The sequence below is a fragment of the Tamandua tetradactyla genome, chromosome 6, assembly GCF_023851605.1.
Source record: "Tamandua tetradactyla isolate mTamTet1 chromosome 6, mTamTet1.pri, whole genome shotgun sequence".
Taxonomy (NCBI): domain Eukaryota; kingdom Metazoa; phylum Chordata; class Mammalia; order Pilosa; family Myrmecophagidae; genus Tamandua; species Tamandua tetradactyla.
In genome coordinates this window covers 119,601,280-119,619,197 of record NC_135332.1, presented here as the reverse complement: position 1 = coordinate 119,619,197, position 17,918 = coordinate 119,601,280, and the positions used below count along the sequence as shown (strand labels likewise).

General features: G+C 33.9%; 1 long non-coding RNA gene across 1 annotated transcript in view; it reads right to left on the bottom strand.

Moving 5' to 3' along the window:
• The window catches only part of LOC143686316 (uncharacterized), a 94,582-nt gene extending 80,133 nt beyond the window's left edge, over positions 1-14,449 (bottom strand). The window contains exon 1 of the long non-coding RNA XR_013177023.1: positions 14,352-14,449. This is a non-coding gene — a long non-coding RNA (uncharacterized LOC143686316). The remainder of the gene's footprint in view (positions 1-14,351) is intronic.
• Between the last annotated feature and the right edge of the window lie 3,469 nt (positions 14,450-17,918).

Below are 17,918 nucleotides of genomic sequence, written 5' to 3'. Positions count from 1 at the left end.
CAGCCAGCAACACCAGTTTACTGGAACCTAAAAATTAAAACAAAGTCTACATACGTTATTTGATCTTGCTCAAATAAGATGGAAAACTGGTATTTGGAATCTCCATGGGGTCAATAGTTACATGTGTGGATAGTCCAGGCTGCCAGGGCCACTGCATTACATAACTCCAGGGGACACCATATTAAACAAAAGGATGCTCCTGGAATTATGTAAACTCTGTGGACTTTAGTCCTGAGCCATCATTGACTAGCACAAACTAGAAATTATATGTTATTTCCATTTTTATTTATATATACCACATCTTAACCCCCAGATGATTTCAGGAAGCAGTTTTCATTATTCCTCCTAATTGACTCAATGAAGATCGTTGGCCATATGTGCTAACATTGTCTCCTACCGTAAAAAGTTTCCTAACCCCCCTATTAGGCCAAGTCTTTAAAAACTGGCTTTCTGCCTTGAATTCCTTAATTAGCACTCCACTAATTAACATAATCCAGAGCCAAAGCACACCACTAATATCACTGGAACCCTCACCATCACCACCACACTGTTTTCATTATTGCAGCCATTATTACCATCATTAGCACAAACACCGAGTTTCAAATGCCAAAGACTTGAATTCTCTTGATTTCATGCCCTGCACAGTTGATTTGTCTCCTGTGGGTATGGTGACCTGCAGTCATTATTTAAGTCTGTCATCCCATGGGGTTGCATGTATTTGACTATCTAATTGACTCAGACTCAGATATTAGGCTGATTTCACCAGTATGGTTTTTCCACACAGATTTGGATCTCTCTGTACCATAGTTCCTAAGAGATCCTACTTAAATTTTAGAAACATTACATGCTCTATCATACTTAATAGCATTTGCAAATGTGGTAAGAATGAAGAATCAGACAGCGTAAAATAGAAGTACACTCTTTGAATGAATGGTGAATTTGATCGTAAAACTAGACATTCACAGACTTTCATTGAGGTTTTCTACTGAGCTCCATTTTAATGCTCATAATCATAAACTAAATCTGTCCCACCACACGGCAATTCACCTCTGCCAGTTCCATATGTATAACCGGTGTTCTGCTCTCTACAGCCTGCTTCTCTGACCCCCCTGACTTATGCTTCTCTCACCCCCTCTTGCTCAGTAGCACCTCCATTCCATATAGGCTGTTCTCCCTACGATTTCCAAACTTACCATGTTCTTTCTGATTTTTACTAGAAAAATAAATAGGGAATTTTTTGTTCTATATTTTATAGTCTATAAAATCAAAAATTATTTTTACAATAGCTATTGAGCATGTGGCACAATGCTTAATAAAAAGATTTTTTTAATTAGGTTATAATTTGTCTTCAAGAAGCTCACAGTCTACTGAGGGGGAGAAAACATGAAAAAGAATAACAATAAAATGTATCATTTATAATTCAAGACAATAATTAAAAGGTTATCAGAAGATTATAGGAAGACAATACTTAAGAGGTTATCCCAAGGCTGTAGGAAGTGACCACTTCAATGAATTAGAGAATAGCAATCATGACACTTTAGAAAAGGATCGTTTGAAGACCAGTAAGAAAATATTCTAGGCACATGTAATATCATAACTGCAGTTAAGGAGACAAGCAGAGTGACCGTGAGTAACACTTTTATCAAGGAGAATGATTTATTTAAGGAAGAGGTGGAGACAGGGCTGTAAGGAATGCAAGGTTATAACCTTACATAACAAGCCTTAAATAACAATGCCTTCATCTGGTAGACAGTTAGGAGTTTGGGAATGTTTTGGAAATTATAGTGATACGATTAATTATCTAGTGATGCTATAAAGATGAGTCGGAGAGAATGAATTAGCAGGGAGACTAATTGGGACGCTATTGCAGAAGGCCGTAGTGTGCAGTGGTAACACTGGGGATCAAAACAGTAACAGTGGGAAGATGCCAGACAATAACTTAGTTCATTATCTAGGAAAGAGGAGGAAAAAGAGGGTGTCGAAGACAATCGTAAGGATTTTGAGTGGGAAAGATGATGGTCTCTTTCGAAGCTGGTTTTGGCCGGCCATTTTAGGAGAAAAGATAAATTCCATTTTAATTAAAGTTAGATATTGCAAAAACATATATTCATGACATTTGGAAATGCAGATCCAAAGTTTAGGCAAGATGAAGAGTCCGAAGGTACATATTTGGAGTTACAGCACTGAAGTGTTATTTGAAACCAAAAGATAACTAGTTGGGAACTATGGCAGAGGAAGGGTAAAGAAGACTGGTGTAGCAATCAGTGACATGTTATCAATACGTGTCATTAAGTGATTAGGAAACAGCACGCTGAAAAGCAAACCTGTGAACACATAGTTTATAACAGAAAGTCTGACAAGTTCCTGATCTCTGCTAGAACACAGAAGGCTACCTATGAAAATAGCATATGATTTACCAAAGCATCTATAATCTTGCAAAGTTAGCTTAATAAGTATGCATTCTAGATGTGCAATTTGGGGCTTCTAATGAAAACATGATTAATTAACAAATTTATATAAGCAATATATGGTTTCATATGTGATGAATGTGAATGCACATTATAACCTTAGTTGTAAAATATGTAATCAAAATAAATACTGCATCGACTCCCAAAGAGAAGCTATGTTTTATAGATACGTCATGGGATGGCAATAATATTATTATCCACTGATATGTTAAGCTCCCCATGTAACATGTTGAAGACTAAAAATAGTAGAATATTGGCAATTTTATATAGTTTTACCTATAATATAAATTCATATTTTTAACAGATTTTTACATGTTAAAAATTGAGTTAAATGTAGTAATAAACCAATAACAATTTCTTTATTTTACATTTTTATGATTTATCTATATTCCTTTTTCAATTGTATTTAAATCTAAAACAATACGTGACATAAGAAAATAGAATACTTTGACTAGTCTACCACATAAAAAGTTACATAAAAATCTGATAATTATTTGATGATTTGCTCAGAATATACAATTTTTCAAATGGTCAATAAAAAAGAGGTAAAACTTTGTTCTCTTAACCGTTTGTCTACACTGATCAGATTAACAAAATAATTGCCAAACCCTGTTTTAAACTTTGTTTTCTGTGAACATAAAACCAGTTTGTTTAAATGTACTGAAATGCTAAACAAAAGATACAAAAATTAGTTCTTAAATATTGATCTCTTTTTGTAGTAGATTGGACAGTTCAGTACTGGTACATCATGAAGCTCGGTGCAAAATTAATTTTCCTCCTACAAGGCAGACACTACCATAATATACTTCTAAATGCATGCATTTGATATAAGAAAATTATGGTAATGTGACATTCCTACTACATGATGGAATATTCTTTTAGATAGTAAAACACATTAATAACACACATGATAGAGTTCTTTTTGGTTCTTGACATTTAGAACCAAATTATTCAAAGGTTGTCCTTATTATGTATGTATACAGTAAGTCTAAACCCCAGCACACAAGCACAGAAATGCCTCTAAGCCTTTGCCTAAGTAGAGTTTTACTTAAGTCAACAGGTGATCATTATTTTTTATTACTTTCTAGTTCTAAAATTCAAGTCTTTAAGTAAAACTAAAAGAAAACATTTCTTGAAATCAACCTTTTGAGATAAGCCTGTCCTCCATTGTCATAAAAGTATTTGGGGTGAAAGGAAAATTAAAGAGCTACTCAAAATATAATGCAATCCTGTCTCCTGCAGAAAATGTGCAAAACAGCATTTAGTAGAAATTTATGTTTGTGTGTATATTCGTGTACATTATTAACACACCTAACTACTGTAAATGCACATGTATATATGTGTAGGTTTTGTGTATATGTAAATGTATATATGCTCTTCATGATGAAAGTTAAATATCATTCTAGAGAAGTTGTGAAAGTTTGGGTTGCCAATTTGATTTTGGATTCTCATGAATTCTCTGAACCCTCTTCCAACCCTCTGCACACACATGCAACATTTTGCACATAATTTTGGAGGTTCAATACAGCTCTTGAGTCTCTTCATGGAACTCAGCAGCTGCCGCCTTCAGAATCCTAATGTCTCAGTTTGCCAGACTGTGATGTCAAATACCAAACAGTGGGTTGTCTTAAACAATGGAAATTTATTGGCTCACACTTTTAAGACTAGAAGTCCAAAATTGAGACATCAGTAATATGATTCTTTCTCCCAAAGTTTGTAACATTCTGATATTAGCGTCTGTCAATCCTTGAGTTTCTTTGGCTTACATCCTTGTCTTGTGTTGCATGTCAATATCCTCTCCTATCTCTTCTGGGTTCCATTGGTTTCTGGCTTCCAGCTCCTCTCCATGCCTCCTCTCTCTATGTTAAAGATTCTTCTTTTTATAAAGACTTAAATTATTCAGATCAAGGCCCAATCTCAGTCCTTTGGGTCACACCTTCACTAAAACAATACCTTCAAAATACTCTATTTATACTGGGTTTATGCCCATAGGCGTGAGGATTAAGATTAAGAATGTGTCTAAATTGTGGAACATAATTCAGTCTACCAGAACTAAATTAATTATTCAAATATTTTAACAAAATTCTCATTTTTAGAATTGAAATTTTTCTATTTTCTAGGGCTAAGGTAGAAAGCATATCTCAAAATTTCACTGCTTTGAAAAAAGATCTGAGTAGGCTTGAAAAGGGAGATCTTATAAACCAATTAAAAATTCACTGCTTTAGATTGCAGACGTAACATATCACTCACACACAGAACATAGTTGATTTTGATATCTTCCTAATGGAGTCATCACTATGACTTAGCAATCACATTGTTTTAGAAGGAAAAATTATGTATAAAAGAATATATAGAATTTTAACAAGTGAAAAATAATTTTTAAGTATTCATCATTAATATTATTTGAAATTATATGGAGACAACTATAGTGCAATGATACAGAGCCCCACCTTTGAAATTAGAGTTCAGATTTTAATCTCATCTCTCACCATTACTAGCTTTAAGGGTAAATTCCTTGAGTACTCCGTGCCTCGATTACCTCATCCAATCTTGGATAAAAACCATCAGAAAGCATAGAAAGCACATAAAAAATCCATTATGTCCTTAATATTAGGCTTCATATATAAAAATAATCAATTAGGATGAGCTGTTATTATTTTCAAACTCTATCTTAAGGAATTGATACAGTTGCAACTCCTCTCTTCTTTTTTTGCCATCTTTTGGATGTTCCTTTACATATTTATTACATCTCATTGCTCTCTTTTATAATTAATTAAAATTTCCACTTGTGGTGATTGGAATCAGTAGGGGTTATTGTTTAGTTTCTTTTTCCAAATATCATGCCTCCATGAAATGAATTTAAGGGACTGAGTATGTGCTGGTTTGAAAGGATGTATGTCCCCTAGAAAAGCCATGTTTTAATCCTAATCCCATTTTGTAAAGGCAGCCGTTTCTTCTAATCCCTATTCAGCATTGAATGTTTGAAACTGTAATTAGATCATCTCACTAGAGATGTGATGGAATCAAGAGTGGTTGTTAAACTGGATTAGATGATGACATGTCTCCACCCATTTGGTTTGGTTTAGTTAGATTAGTTTCTGAAGTCCTATAAAAGAGGAAACATTTTGGAGAAAAGCTATTGAGAGAGAGCAGAGCAGAATGACATAGCCACGAAAAACAGAGTCCACCAGCCAGTGACCTTTGGAGGTGAAGAAGGAAAATGTCTCCTGGGATGCTTCATGAAACAAGAAGCCAGGAGAAGAAGCTAGCAGATGACCTGTGTTCGCCATGTGCTTTTCCAGATGAGAGAGGAACCCTGACTGTGTTCGCCATGTGCCCTTCCACTTGAGAGAGAAACCATGAACTTCATCAGCCTTCTTGAACCAAGGTATATTTCCCTGGATGCCTTAGATTGGACATTTCTATAGACTTGTTTTAAGTGGGATGTTTTCTCGACCTTATGACTGTAAACTAGCAAATTATTAAATTCCCCTTTTTAAGAGCCATTCCGTTTCTGGTATTCTGGCAGCTAGCAAACCAGAACAGAGTTCAACCATGATAATAATTTGAGATTACTGTAAGACACTTTCAATTGCAAAATGTGGCAGGGTGACTGGAGGTATTTTTGTTCTATTATAGATTACTTTTCCCTATCCAAAGAGGAGGATGGATTTCATAATTTATAAAGAAAAAAAAAAAGGTAAGGAGCTGTCAGTCAATAAACTATGGCACTTGAGTTTTCTTTTATCTGGTTCTTGAATTAAACAAATCATTAAAAATTTTAATAATACCCTGGGCCAGCATCTTAGGAAAGTTCAAAATTGGCAACTTGCCCTGGGTAATTGGCTTACTATTATAAGAAATTAGAAAATGCTGTCTTGATAAATTTATCCAATGAGTTAATTTTAATTTTGTTAGAGATACCATATGCTTAATCAATACAATATAGAATGGAATGATTTTGAAACCAAGCAAACTGGTTCAAACAATAAGCATCTATGAACATAGTACAGTGAACATCAATTTGTAAAATGGTTCTCATTTTCATGAAAACTTAGGTTTTCATAGTATAGTTGTTTAATGGCACAAGAGCACAAATATTTGCCCAGAAAGTGGTGTAAGAAGAGCACAGTACTGGAAGATCAGAATGCTATAATCAGTCACACGTCCTTTTTCTAGCAAAGGGTTTTCATTTTTCTACACCTTGGTTTAATGTCTTTTACTATAAAGTGATGTGTTCTGGCTATATTTGGATAGCAAATAGGTTCCAATGCCAACTTTAATCAATTAATGTTAACTGCCTGGACCCTGAGTATTGAGACTCATTTTTAGACTTCATCTGGGCATACAGTAAAGCATGCCACGGACAAAGGTGATGGCAGTGGTGGCCTATACATCATGTGCTACTACTATGGGATTATGTAGTAAACATGATCGTTTGTAGCTTTTAAAAATATTAATTTCTAACGACCATCAATAGATCATTTATAATAATACTTTCTGATGCACTTCTTTTTGAAACTAACAATTTTTAACAAAATTGCATTTTAAACAGCAATATTCTTTTTACACGAAAACATAACTTCTAAACTACCCAATATGAGTTGGTTTTTTATCACATGGGAAAGGTTTTATGATAAGAAAATTATTTGCTTCAAGCAACTGATATGTATTTCCTCCTAAATAAAGCAGCATAAGTGAATTTGTGTTGTGAGGAGACTGAAAATGTTACTATTCCAAGTGTTTATAGAGAACAGGGATTATGTCTTAGTCAACTTTGTGTGCCTCCCTGAGGCCTGGCACACAAATAATAGGCAATAAACATGTGCGAAATTATACTATTATACTGTATCCAATCAGTAAAGCATTCAGATCAAACATTTTTAAAACAGTTTTATTCACACTCCATTCAAGCATCCAAAGTATACAACATCAGTATAATCACAGATTTCTGCATTCATCGCCACAATCAATTTTAGAACATTTTTATTGCTCCAAAAAGCAAAATAAAAACCCCATGCCCATTATACCTCCTGATCACTAACACTTGGCATTTGTATGGTACCTTTTAGACAACTGATGAAAGAATATTAAAATATTACTGCTAACTGTAGCCCATATTTGCATCAGATGTATTGTTTCCCATATACTACCCCATTATTAACATCTTGTAATTGTGATGTGCATTTATTCTAATTCATGGAATGTTCTTACATTTGTGCTATTAAAAACATTTCATGTCCACAACAGTGTTTATGTTTTATATTACACAGTCCCATGTTTCATCCTCTAGCTTTCCTTCTAGTGAACATCAGTGTGTACTTCTTCGGAGTATATACCCAGTAGCAGGATGGCCGGGTCATATGGCAGGTCTGTACTCAGCTTCCTGGGTAACCACCAAACTGTCTGCCACAATGGCTGTACCATTCCACATTCCCACCAACAGTGAGTATGTGTTCCTATTTCTTCACATCCTCTCCAACACTTGCAATTTTCTGTTTTTGTTTTTCCTTTTAAAATACTGGACATTCTAGTAGATATGAAATGATATTTCATTGTAGTTTTTATCTCATTTCCCTAATAGGTAGTGATACTGAGCATCTTTTCATGTGTTTTTTAGCCATTTGTATATCCTCTTCAGAAAAGTGTTTATTCATGTCTTTTGCCCATTTTCTAATTGGGTTGTTTGTCTTTTTATCATTGAGTTCTAGGATCTCTTTACATATCCTGAATATTAAACCCTTATTGGGTATGTGGTTTCCAATATTTTCTCCCATTAAGTCGACTGCCTTTTCACCCCCTTGACAAAGCCCTTTGAAGCACAAATTCCTTCAGTTTTGAGTAGATCCCATTTATCTAGTTTTTCTTTCATTGCTTGTGCCTTGGATGAAAAGTCAAATAAATGACCACGTACCACAACATCTTAAAGATGCTTCCCTACATTTTCTTCTAGAGGGGGAGTCTATGGTCCTAGATCTTATGTTTAGGTTTTTGATTCATTTTGAGTTAATTTTTGTATAGGGGATGAGATAGGGGCCCTCTTTAAATATTTTGCATATGGACATCCAGTTCTCCCAGAACCATTTGTTGAAGAGACTGTTCTGTCCCAGTTGAGTGGCTTGACAGCATTGTCAAAAATTAATTGGCCATAAATATGAGGGTCTGTTCCTGAACTCTCAATTCAATTCCATTGATCAGTGTATCTATTTATGCCAGTATGCTGTGTTAACCACTGTACCTTTGTAATAGGCTTTAAAGTCAGAAAATGTGAGACCTCCAACTTAGTTTTTTTTCAAGATGTTTTTGGGTATTTGAGGGCCCTTTGCCTTTCTAATAAATTTGATAACCGACTTTTCTATTTATGTAAAGCTGTTGGAATTTTTACTGGGATTGCACTGAATCTGTAAATCAATATGGATAGAATTGACATCTTAACAATCTTTTCCAATTCATGGGCACAGAATGCCCTTTTATTTATTGAGGTCATCTTTGACTTCTTTTAGCAATGTAGTTTTCTCAGTATAGATCCTTTACATCCTTGGTTAAATTTATTACAAGATATTTGGTTCTTTTAGCTGCTGTTGTAAATGGATTTATTTTCTTGTTTCACCCCTCAGGTTACTTATTTTCACTGTATAGAAATACTACTGATTTTTACATCTTGATCTTGTATCCTACCACTTTGCTGAACTCACATGTCACTTACAAATAGTGAAAGTTTTTCTTCTTCCTTTCTGATTTAGATGCTTTTTATTTCTTTTTCTTGCCTAACTGCTTTAGCCAGAACTTCCAACATAGTGTTGAATAACAATTGTGGCAGTGGGCATCCTTCTCTTATTCCCAATCTAAAAGGAAAGCTTTCAAGTCTTTCACCATGAATATGATGTTGACTGTGGTGTGATATGCCCTTTATCATGTTGAGGAAGTTTCCTTCTATTCCTATCTTTTGAAGTGTTTTTATCAAGAAAGGATACTGGATTTTGTCGAAGGCCTTCTGAATCAATCAAAATGACCATGTGGTTTTTCCCCTTCAATTTGTTAATGTGACTTATTACATTAATTGATCTTCTTATGTTGAATCACCCTTGCACACCTGGGATAAAACCTATTTTGTCATGGTGTTTAATTCTTTTAGTGCTATTGGATTCAACTTGAAAGTATTTTGTTGAGGATTTTTGCATCTATAGTTATTAGAGAGATTGATATGTTATTTTCTTTTCTTATAGTACCTTCATGTGATTTTAATATTAGGGTTCATAGAATGAATTAGGTAGTTTTTGCTCATTTTTCAATTTTTAATGAGTTTGAGCAGGAATGGTATTAATTCTTCTTGGAATGATTGATAGAATTTATCCATGAAGCCATCTGGTCCAAGGTTTTTCTTTGTTGGGAGGTTTTTCTTTTCTTTTCTTTTCCTTTTTTTTTTTCTAGCATGGGCAGGCACTGGGAATCAAATCTGGATTTCCGGCATGGCAGGCGAGAACTCTGCCTGCTGAACCACCATGGCCCACCCCATTGGGAGGTTTTTGATGACTAATTCAATCTCTTTAATTATGATTCGGCTGTTGATGACTACTATTTCTTCTAGAGTCAGTGTAAGTTACTTATGTGTTTCTAGGAAATTGTCCATTTCATTTAAGTTGTCTAATTTGTTGGTATACAGTTGTTAATACTATCCTCATAAAACAGAATATTTCAGTGGGGTCAGTAGTAATGTTCACCTCTCATTCCTGATTTTATTTATTTGCTTCTATCTTTTTTTTCAGTCCATATAAGGCTTTGTCAATTTTATTGATCTTCTCAAAGAACCAACTTTTGGTTTTGCTTATTCTCTCCACTGTTTTTGTTCTCAATTTCATTTATGTCTGCTCTAATCTTTGTTATTTCCTTCCTTCTGCTTATTTATTTTGAGATTAGTTTGTTGTACTTTTTATAATTCCTCCAGGTGTGCAATTATGTATTTGATGTTAGCTCTTTCTTCCTTTTTAATGTAGGCATTTAGGGCTATAAATTTCCATTTCAGCACATGCCTCTGCTGCATCCCATTGGTTTTGATGCTTTGTTTTCTCATTTTCATTCATCTCAAGCTATTTACTGACTTATCTTGCAATTTCTTCTTTGAGCTATGGGTAATTTAAGTGTGTGTTTTAACCTCCATATATTTGTGAATTTTCCAGTTCTTCACCAGTTATTGATTTCCAACATAATTCCATTATGATCAAAGAAAGTGCTTTGTGAAATTTCAATCTTTTTAAATCCATTGAGACCTGTTTTTTCACCTAACGTGGTCTATCCTGGAGAATGATCCATGAGCACTTGAGAAAAATGTATATCATGTTGTTTTGGGGTGGAATGATCTGTATATCTATATTAGTTCTAGTTCGTTGTCATATTATTCAAGTTCTTTATTTCCTTATTGATCCTCTGTCTAGATGTCCTATCTATAGATGAGAGTGGTGAATTGAACTCTCATTATTGTAGAGATGTCTATCTCTCCCTTCAGTTTTGCCAGTGTTTGCCTCGTGCATTTTGGAGCAACCTGGTAAGGTGCATAAATATTTATGATTTCTTTTTCTTTTGGTGACTTGCTCCTTTTATTAATATTTAATATACTTTATTGTCTCTTATAACGGCTTTCCATTTAAAGTATATTTTGTCTGCTACTACTATAGTTACCCCCAACTCTTTTTTGGTTACTGTTTGCTTGGGATATATTTTTCCAACTTTAAATTTTCAGCCTATTTGCATACTTGGAACTAAGGAGAGTCTCTTGTAGACTGCATATAGATGAATCATATTTTTTAAACCATTCTACCAATCTGTGTCTTTTGATTGGAGAATTTAATCTGTTAACATTCAGTGTTATTACTGTAAAGACAGTAATTAATTCAACCATTTTATCCCTTAGTTACATGTCATATCTTATTTTTGCCTCTCTTTCTACACTTTCCATTACCCTGATTGTTTTCCCTTTTATACTCTTCTCTAAGTCTCTCTCTCCTGTCTCTCCCTTTCAGACTGCTTAATTCCTTTAATATTTCTCATAGAGCTGGTCTCTTGTTAACAAACTTTCTCAGTTTCTGTTTATCTATGGATATTTTTTAATCTCCCTAATTTTTGAAAGACAGTTTTCTGGATAAAAAAGTCTTGGCTGGCAGTTCTTCTCTTTCAGCATCTTAAATATATCGTATCACTGCCTTCTCACCTCCATGCTTTTCACTGAGAATTAGAAACTTAGCCTTATTGAGCATCCCTTGTATGTGATGAATTACTTTTCTCTTGCTGCTTTAAAAACTCTTCATCTTCAGCATTTGACATTCTGATTAATATATGTATTGGTGTGGGTCTATTCAGACGTATTCTGTTTGGACTATGTTGTACTTCTTAAATGTGGATATTCATTTCTTACATTCTCTGAGCCTCTGCTCATTTTTTCCCATTCTTTCCTCTATTATTTTGTCTATTCCATTACAGACGTCTTGTCTTTTAGGTCACTGATCCTTTCTGGTCCCTATTCAAATCAGCTGTTGTATGCCTCTAGTGTATTTTTAATCTCACCTTATGAAAATTGTGCTTTTCATTTTCATAAGATCTATAATTTTGTTTGCCTGCCATCAAATTCTTCTTTATACTCACTCAAGGTCTTCTTAATGTCTTTTATCTCTTTAGCCATGTTTTCCTTCATTTTTTAAAATTGATTTAGGAGATTTGTTTAACTATCTTTGATTATTTGTCCAAAATTCTGTATCTTGCCTACTTTTTAATTTGTTCCTTTGGCTGAGCCATATCTTACTGTTTCTTGGGATAGCTTGTAATTTTTTGCTAGGCATATGATTATCTTGGTGCGTTTACTATGATAATCAGTTTCTCTCACTTATAGTTTTATAATTTTTTTATTTTTATTTTTTGGTTTTGGCGTTAAGACTTTTTGATTCTTGGTTCAACTCAGTCTAGAGTTTTAGAATTTCCCATGTATAACTGACCAAATTAGGGCCAGGGATCCATGAAAGGGACACAGACCAGTTCTAAAAGTCCCCAGGGAGAGGGATTAGAAAGACACCAAAAAGCCTTTCCTCTCCCACTTTTGGTCACCAAAGATGCGCTTTCCTTGATGCTCTTTGGCAAACCATCCCCTGCAGCTCTAGGAGGGAAGGTATATTTTTTTCACCTTCCATGGGGCAGTGTTGAAACAGGGCCATGAGAATTTTTGTTTTGGGCAGGCTAGAACCATAATTCAGAACCAGGCCCAGCAGTCCAAACTTGCTGATCAGAAGCTACACTTCTCCTCAGCCATGGTCCCCTTTTCTCTTGGAAAGAATGACCTCCGTGCACCTCTTCATCCATAGCAACCAGTTATAGACCATACCCAAGGCTGCTTGCTTTGTGTGCTGGCTTCTGCTCGGGAGTAATTCACTCAGAGCTTTTTGCTGCAGTCTCTGTCGTTTCATCCTGATGCTTCATAGTATGCCCCTGGTCTCTAGAGCCCCAGAACACTTGTTTCAGACAATTTCTGCCTGACCACTTGCTGGTTTGGGAAGAGGGGTGAGACCTACCACTCTTTACTCCTCCTCCTTCCTGAATGTCTCCTTTCCAATTCAAAAATGTTTGCATATTCACGTGCTTCAGTATTAAGCAATTTTAGGTATAGGCATAAATGTTTTGATTTGACTTTCTTCAGTCAATTGTTCAGCCCTTTAAGGTCGCTATATAGCAAAAATTTCATTTGTTAAATGTCTTGTGTATGTTGGGACCTAATTTCTGGATGTAGAGCAGAGTGGAGAGAACTTTCGATTACAAGACCCCCTGGTTTCTAGCTCAATTTATGTCCTGTTTTAGGACAGGAAACAGATTTGGTTTCTTAGGGAGCAGTCTCAGAGACAGAGATCATTGTGCAAGAGGCTTATCTGTGAATGCTCTAGGACTGAGCAGCTGACAAATGGAAGGGAAGGAGGCAGCACTGGGCATGGGAGAAGCTGAGCTGAGATGCTGTTTCAGTGGTGGTCTCCACCAATTCCTGGAAAGTTCTGGAGCTAGAGGAACTATAATGGTTGTCTCAAGTTGAGTTTAAGGTAGCCCGTGTTGATTATTAGATGTGGGTGTCCCCAGAAAAGGAATGTGACCTTGGGCCATAAGTTTCCATTTAGCAGAAACAGTCTGTATAGTGGCTTGCAGCTGAGGCCTGTTTCAGGCAGCATTCTCAGGAGAGGAGGTCAAGTCCTTCATTTCTAAAGGAGCACTGGGGTGTGCATCACACTGTCTACCACAGTGAGAGCCCAGATAGAGCTGGACCTAACTATGTAGAGTACCTCTGCCTGACAGAACAGCTTGCAGGTTGATCGCCAGTATCTGACTGAGATTACTGTATTGTTGATGTGATTCTCTCCTAAAATTGTAGAAATTATCTATTACAAACACAATCCCAAAGATTATGAAACCACATGTTTGACCAGCGTTCCTAAGAATTCTGAGAGAAGGTAATATCAACCTTCTTTCGGTGAAACATTAATCACTTTGCAAGGCATGGTAGTGACGTGGCTTGCTTGGGATTACATTGTCGAGGTCGTGGAGAGCTGCCGGGTTGGAAATCCACAACAGGCAGCTTCTGCCCTGAGGAAGGAATGTCTTATTGCACTCTGCCTGCCATAGGGGCACCTTCTCTGACTTGTACATAGGTACCTTATGTGCTGGACAGTCCTTATTGTTTATTTTTTTTTTACATATAAACACTCTACTCCAATATATATCCTATTTTATTCATATCCTTTACCTTTTAGATGTTAAAATGACATGTCGGCAATGGCGAAAGAATTTCATTTCTGTACTATCAGCCTAATGGGATGTATATTGAAAAGAGTCACAATATCTAACATACATATAGATCACCTGATAGCCTTCTTATTTCTACCACTCCAAAGAACAACTCCAGAAGAAACACTGCAGTGACAAATGAATCTGGAATTCCACTTAAGCATTCTGAATTATTGCTTGGTTTTCAGAACACCTTAAAGATTCCAATATCAAATTCCATAGAATTAGGAATTTGTAAAGCAAAATTTTTAAGAAAAAGTATTAAATAGTTTGCTTCTAGCTGCATTAAAAGTAAACATTTTCATGAATTATATTAAATGTGTGCCCATTTAATCATGGTTGTAGCCATAAATTTTAATCTGCATTTCTACTGATTGGCATATGTCTGGTTGTATAAATAAAAATAATACTAAGTAGATAGAATGATAATAAAATATCCCCAGGCTTTTTAAAGTTTTAATTTGTGTTCTCATTTGTGTACATATATGAAATTATATGCAGTGACAACCCACTATTCTTCAATTCAAATCAAAGAGTATTTAGGTAACAGTGCCACCTATTGCTATAAAGTTAAAGTAACCCTATTTGTTACCATTCCCTTCATATCTGATACTACAACTCTAATTTATTTTTCTGACTGCTTATGTCTGTTATCCTACATTTTCATTTTTATTTTAAAGTAATTTAAAATTCAAGAAATTTAAATATATGAATGCTTTCACAAAAACTATTTAAAAGGAGAGATTTATTTGAAGATTTAAATATGTAATTGTCAATAACTACCTTAAAAATAAAATAATTTAAACTTCCCTTTTGTTTTGTGTTTGGAAACCATCATTATTCTAAACTATGGCAGAAATGTGTAAATAATCATTATCAAGCATAAAGAAATAGTCATGTTTTCAGCTATGACTATATATATATATATATATATGCATACTAAAATACATTAAAAATACAACGATTGAAGCAGAAAATCAAACTTCCTTTGCTACAATTAATACTGTAGTAGTCTTTCCAAAATAATTTGATCATAGTATTAATTTGGATTTAAATAAGAATACTGAATTATAATAATCTGCATATTTTATTACATTGTTTCTACTTTATAATAAGATGAAAATTAACACAAATGTATATTCATATAAGTTAATATCAGTAGTGCATATTTTTCATAAAATATTATCTAGGAATATGTTTACTGTAACTATGTTTTTAGTACAGGTACATGATTACTATATGTTTATTTGTTTAATTTATTTTGAAAGACTATCAATTCATTTAGATATATTGTGATATCTTCTGCTTTTACTTTGTTGTTTATAAGACAATAACTGCAAATGGATTTGTAAATGATGAGAATGTCTAAAAATGTAAAGGGAAGTTCTTGAATTTTCTAACAGCAAAGTCTTCAGTGAATTAAATTTAAAAAAAGTAGAATTTTCTTTATCTCTCCAAAAGGGTTGTCATATAAAGTGGTAATTACACAGTCTGGAATTTAAAGATACTTTAGATGAGCAGAAAAACGGCTGACTTTTAATATATGCTTCTTGGTCCTTAGGAAAGATATCATAAATCATGTATTTCTAAAACCTAATTATACACATCACATGGTTTTCAAAATTACAATTACTAAAGTTTGTGTACAATCATTTTAACTGAAACATAAAAATTATTTCAATCTTTCAATTATATCTTTCAATTTTTATATTCAATTGTATTGAACTGTTTATTGATTTTATATGTTTGTATGAGGAACAATAAAATTCTTAGATCATCTCCTAATGTGCTCTTTTTAAATTCAAAGCAAGCATTATAAGGATCACATAAAGTCTGAACAGGCTGAAATGTTAAATTAGTTTATATTACAAGTGACTAAGTGGTTGTATAGCTGTGAAAATATCCAGAATACATTCAAGGTTAGTGAAAATATGGCCAACTGCATGTTTTGGAGAGTAGGAAATAAATGTTTGTCTTGCTTTGTTTTGTTTCTGGATATTTAACCATTTGTCCTATGAGTAGAAATGTGATGATAAATTATCTCGCAGATGGAAGATTTTGTTAGCAACTATATCCACATTATTTAGCAGAGTTTTTAGCACATAGTGGGTGTTAAATATTGATTCAAGATAATATATATATATTTACCATATTGTCTTAGAAAGATTTAAAACATGTTTTTTTCTTGATTTCATCTCCCTCGTATATAACTACTCTTCCTATTTGATAAAACTGAGTATCTGAAACACAATTCCATTCAGATATAGATTGTTTTCAGAAACACGTGGGAAGTGAACCTTAAAAGTCAATATATATTTCGAGCTAAAGAAAAAAATTGTTGAGAACCTTGACTACTGTTTAAAAATATCCATAATAAACAATGTAAAACATACATTAAAAACTGTTTTCAGTTTATGGCTTCACAATTTTTTTGTAATTCCTCATCTTTGGAATAATCACTTATAATATTTCAACTGGAAAAGTAGAAACAACATAAAACAGTAAGGATCACACAGGGTAATAGTGAAAATAGTGCAAAGAACTATTTTTAAATATCCTAATTCAGCTCTGTAGAGGCACTGTTTACATCAAGCACTATTTTTCTGTCAATGAAACTAGAGAACATGGATAAATATCACTCAACACAGCAGTTATTACAAACAAAAGGAACATACTTGCTTCAGAAACATTAGCTTATATAAATTTATAAAGAATGTACTTGTTAATTCTTGGAGTATGAGTAAATCAATTGGCTTATTTTATGTTGTTGGAATTAAAACAGATATTTCATATAAAGATCTTCAGGGTCCTCAATTTAAATTCTGGGGTCATTGTCCTCTCTATAAAATTCTCATTAGAATGTTATCCAATCTTTGGTAAGGATGGGGTGGGATAGATAATTATGTCTAATGTTTGATTATTTGTCTTGGCTTCCCCACATAATTTGCTAAGAATGCAGCCTAGGAATGCAAGACAGAATGCAAAAAGAGGATGGGTATACCTCAACAGCTAATATTATCATTGCTTTTATATCGTGGCTTTACTAGATCACTGCTTTAAATGAGTATCACAAAACTAATGGAGCTTTAGTCTCCTCCACATTACCTTCTCCTCATAACCATTTTCAATTTATTTTTCTCTTGCATGTCATCATTTTAATGTAAATCTTTCTTTTTCTTTTCAGTGAAATGAAATGATTAAGTAATTCTGCCTTTTGCATGATTAAAGATGACGGATAAGCTTGGGCAGAGAAAAATCAAGGCTCCTAGCAGAATCTGTGCACCTCACATGTCAGAATCCTTCCAGCTTTCCCACTGTTAATGACAGGAAAAATTAGCATGTCTATGTCTAGCCTAAAAATAATGAGAAGATAAAAAAACTGTATCATCTTTTTTTAACCAAAATTTATATCACTTTCAATTTTTGGTGTAATTAATCCTTAGCATAAAGAACAGAAACTAAATTATATTTAAGTCCTAATCACAATGTAGGCTCATATAAAACTAAGTCAATCCTTATTTAATAATTGTTCAATAAGTGCACATGTGTAAGCAAATATAGGATAGAGAGGAAACTATCAAAATGCAAAGATATTTAAAAAATCACTGATGATACCCAATGATAGCTTTAATAGTACTATTT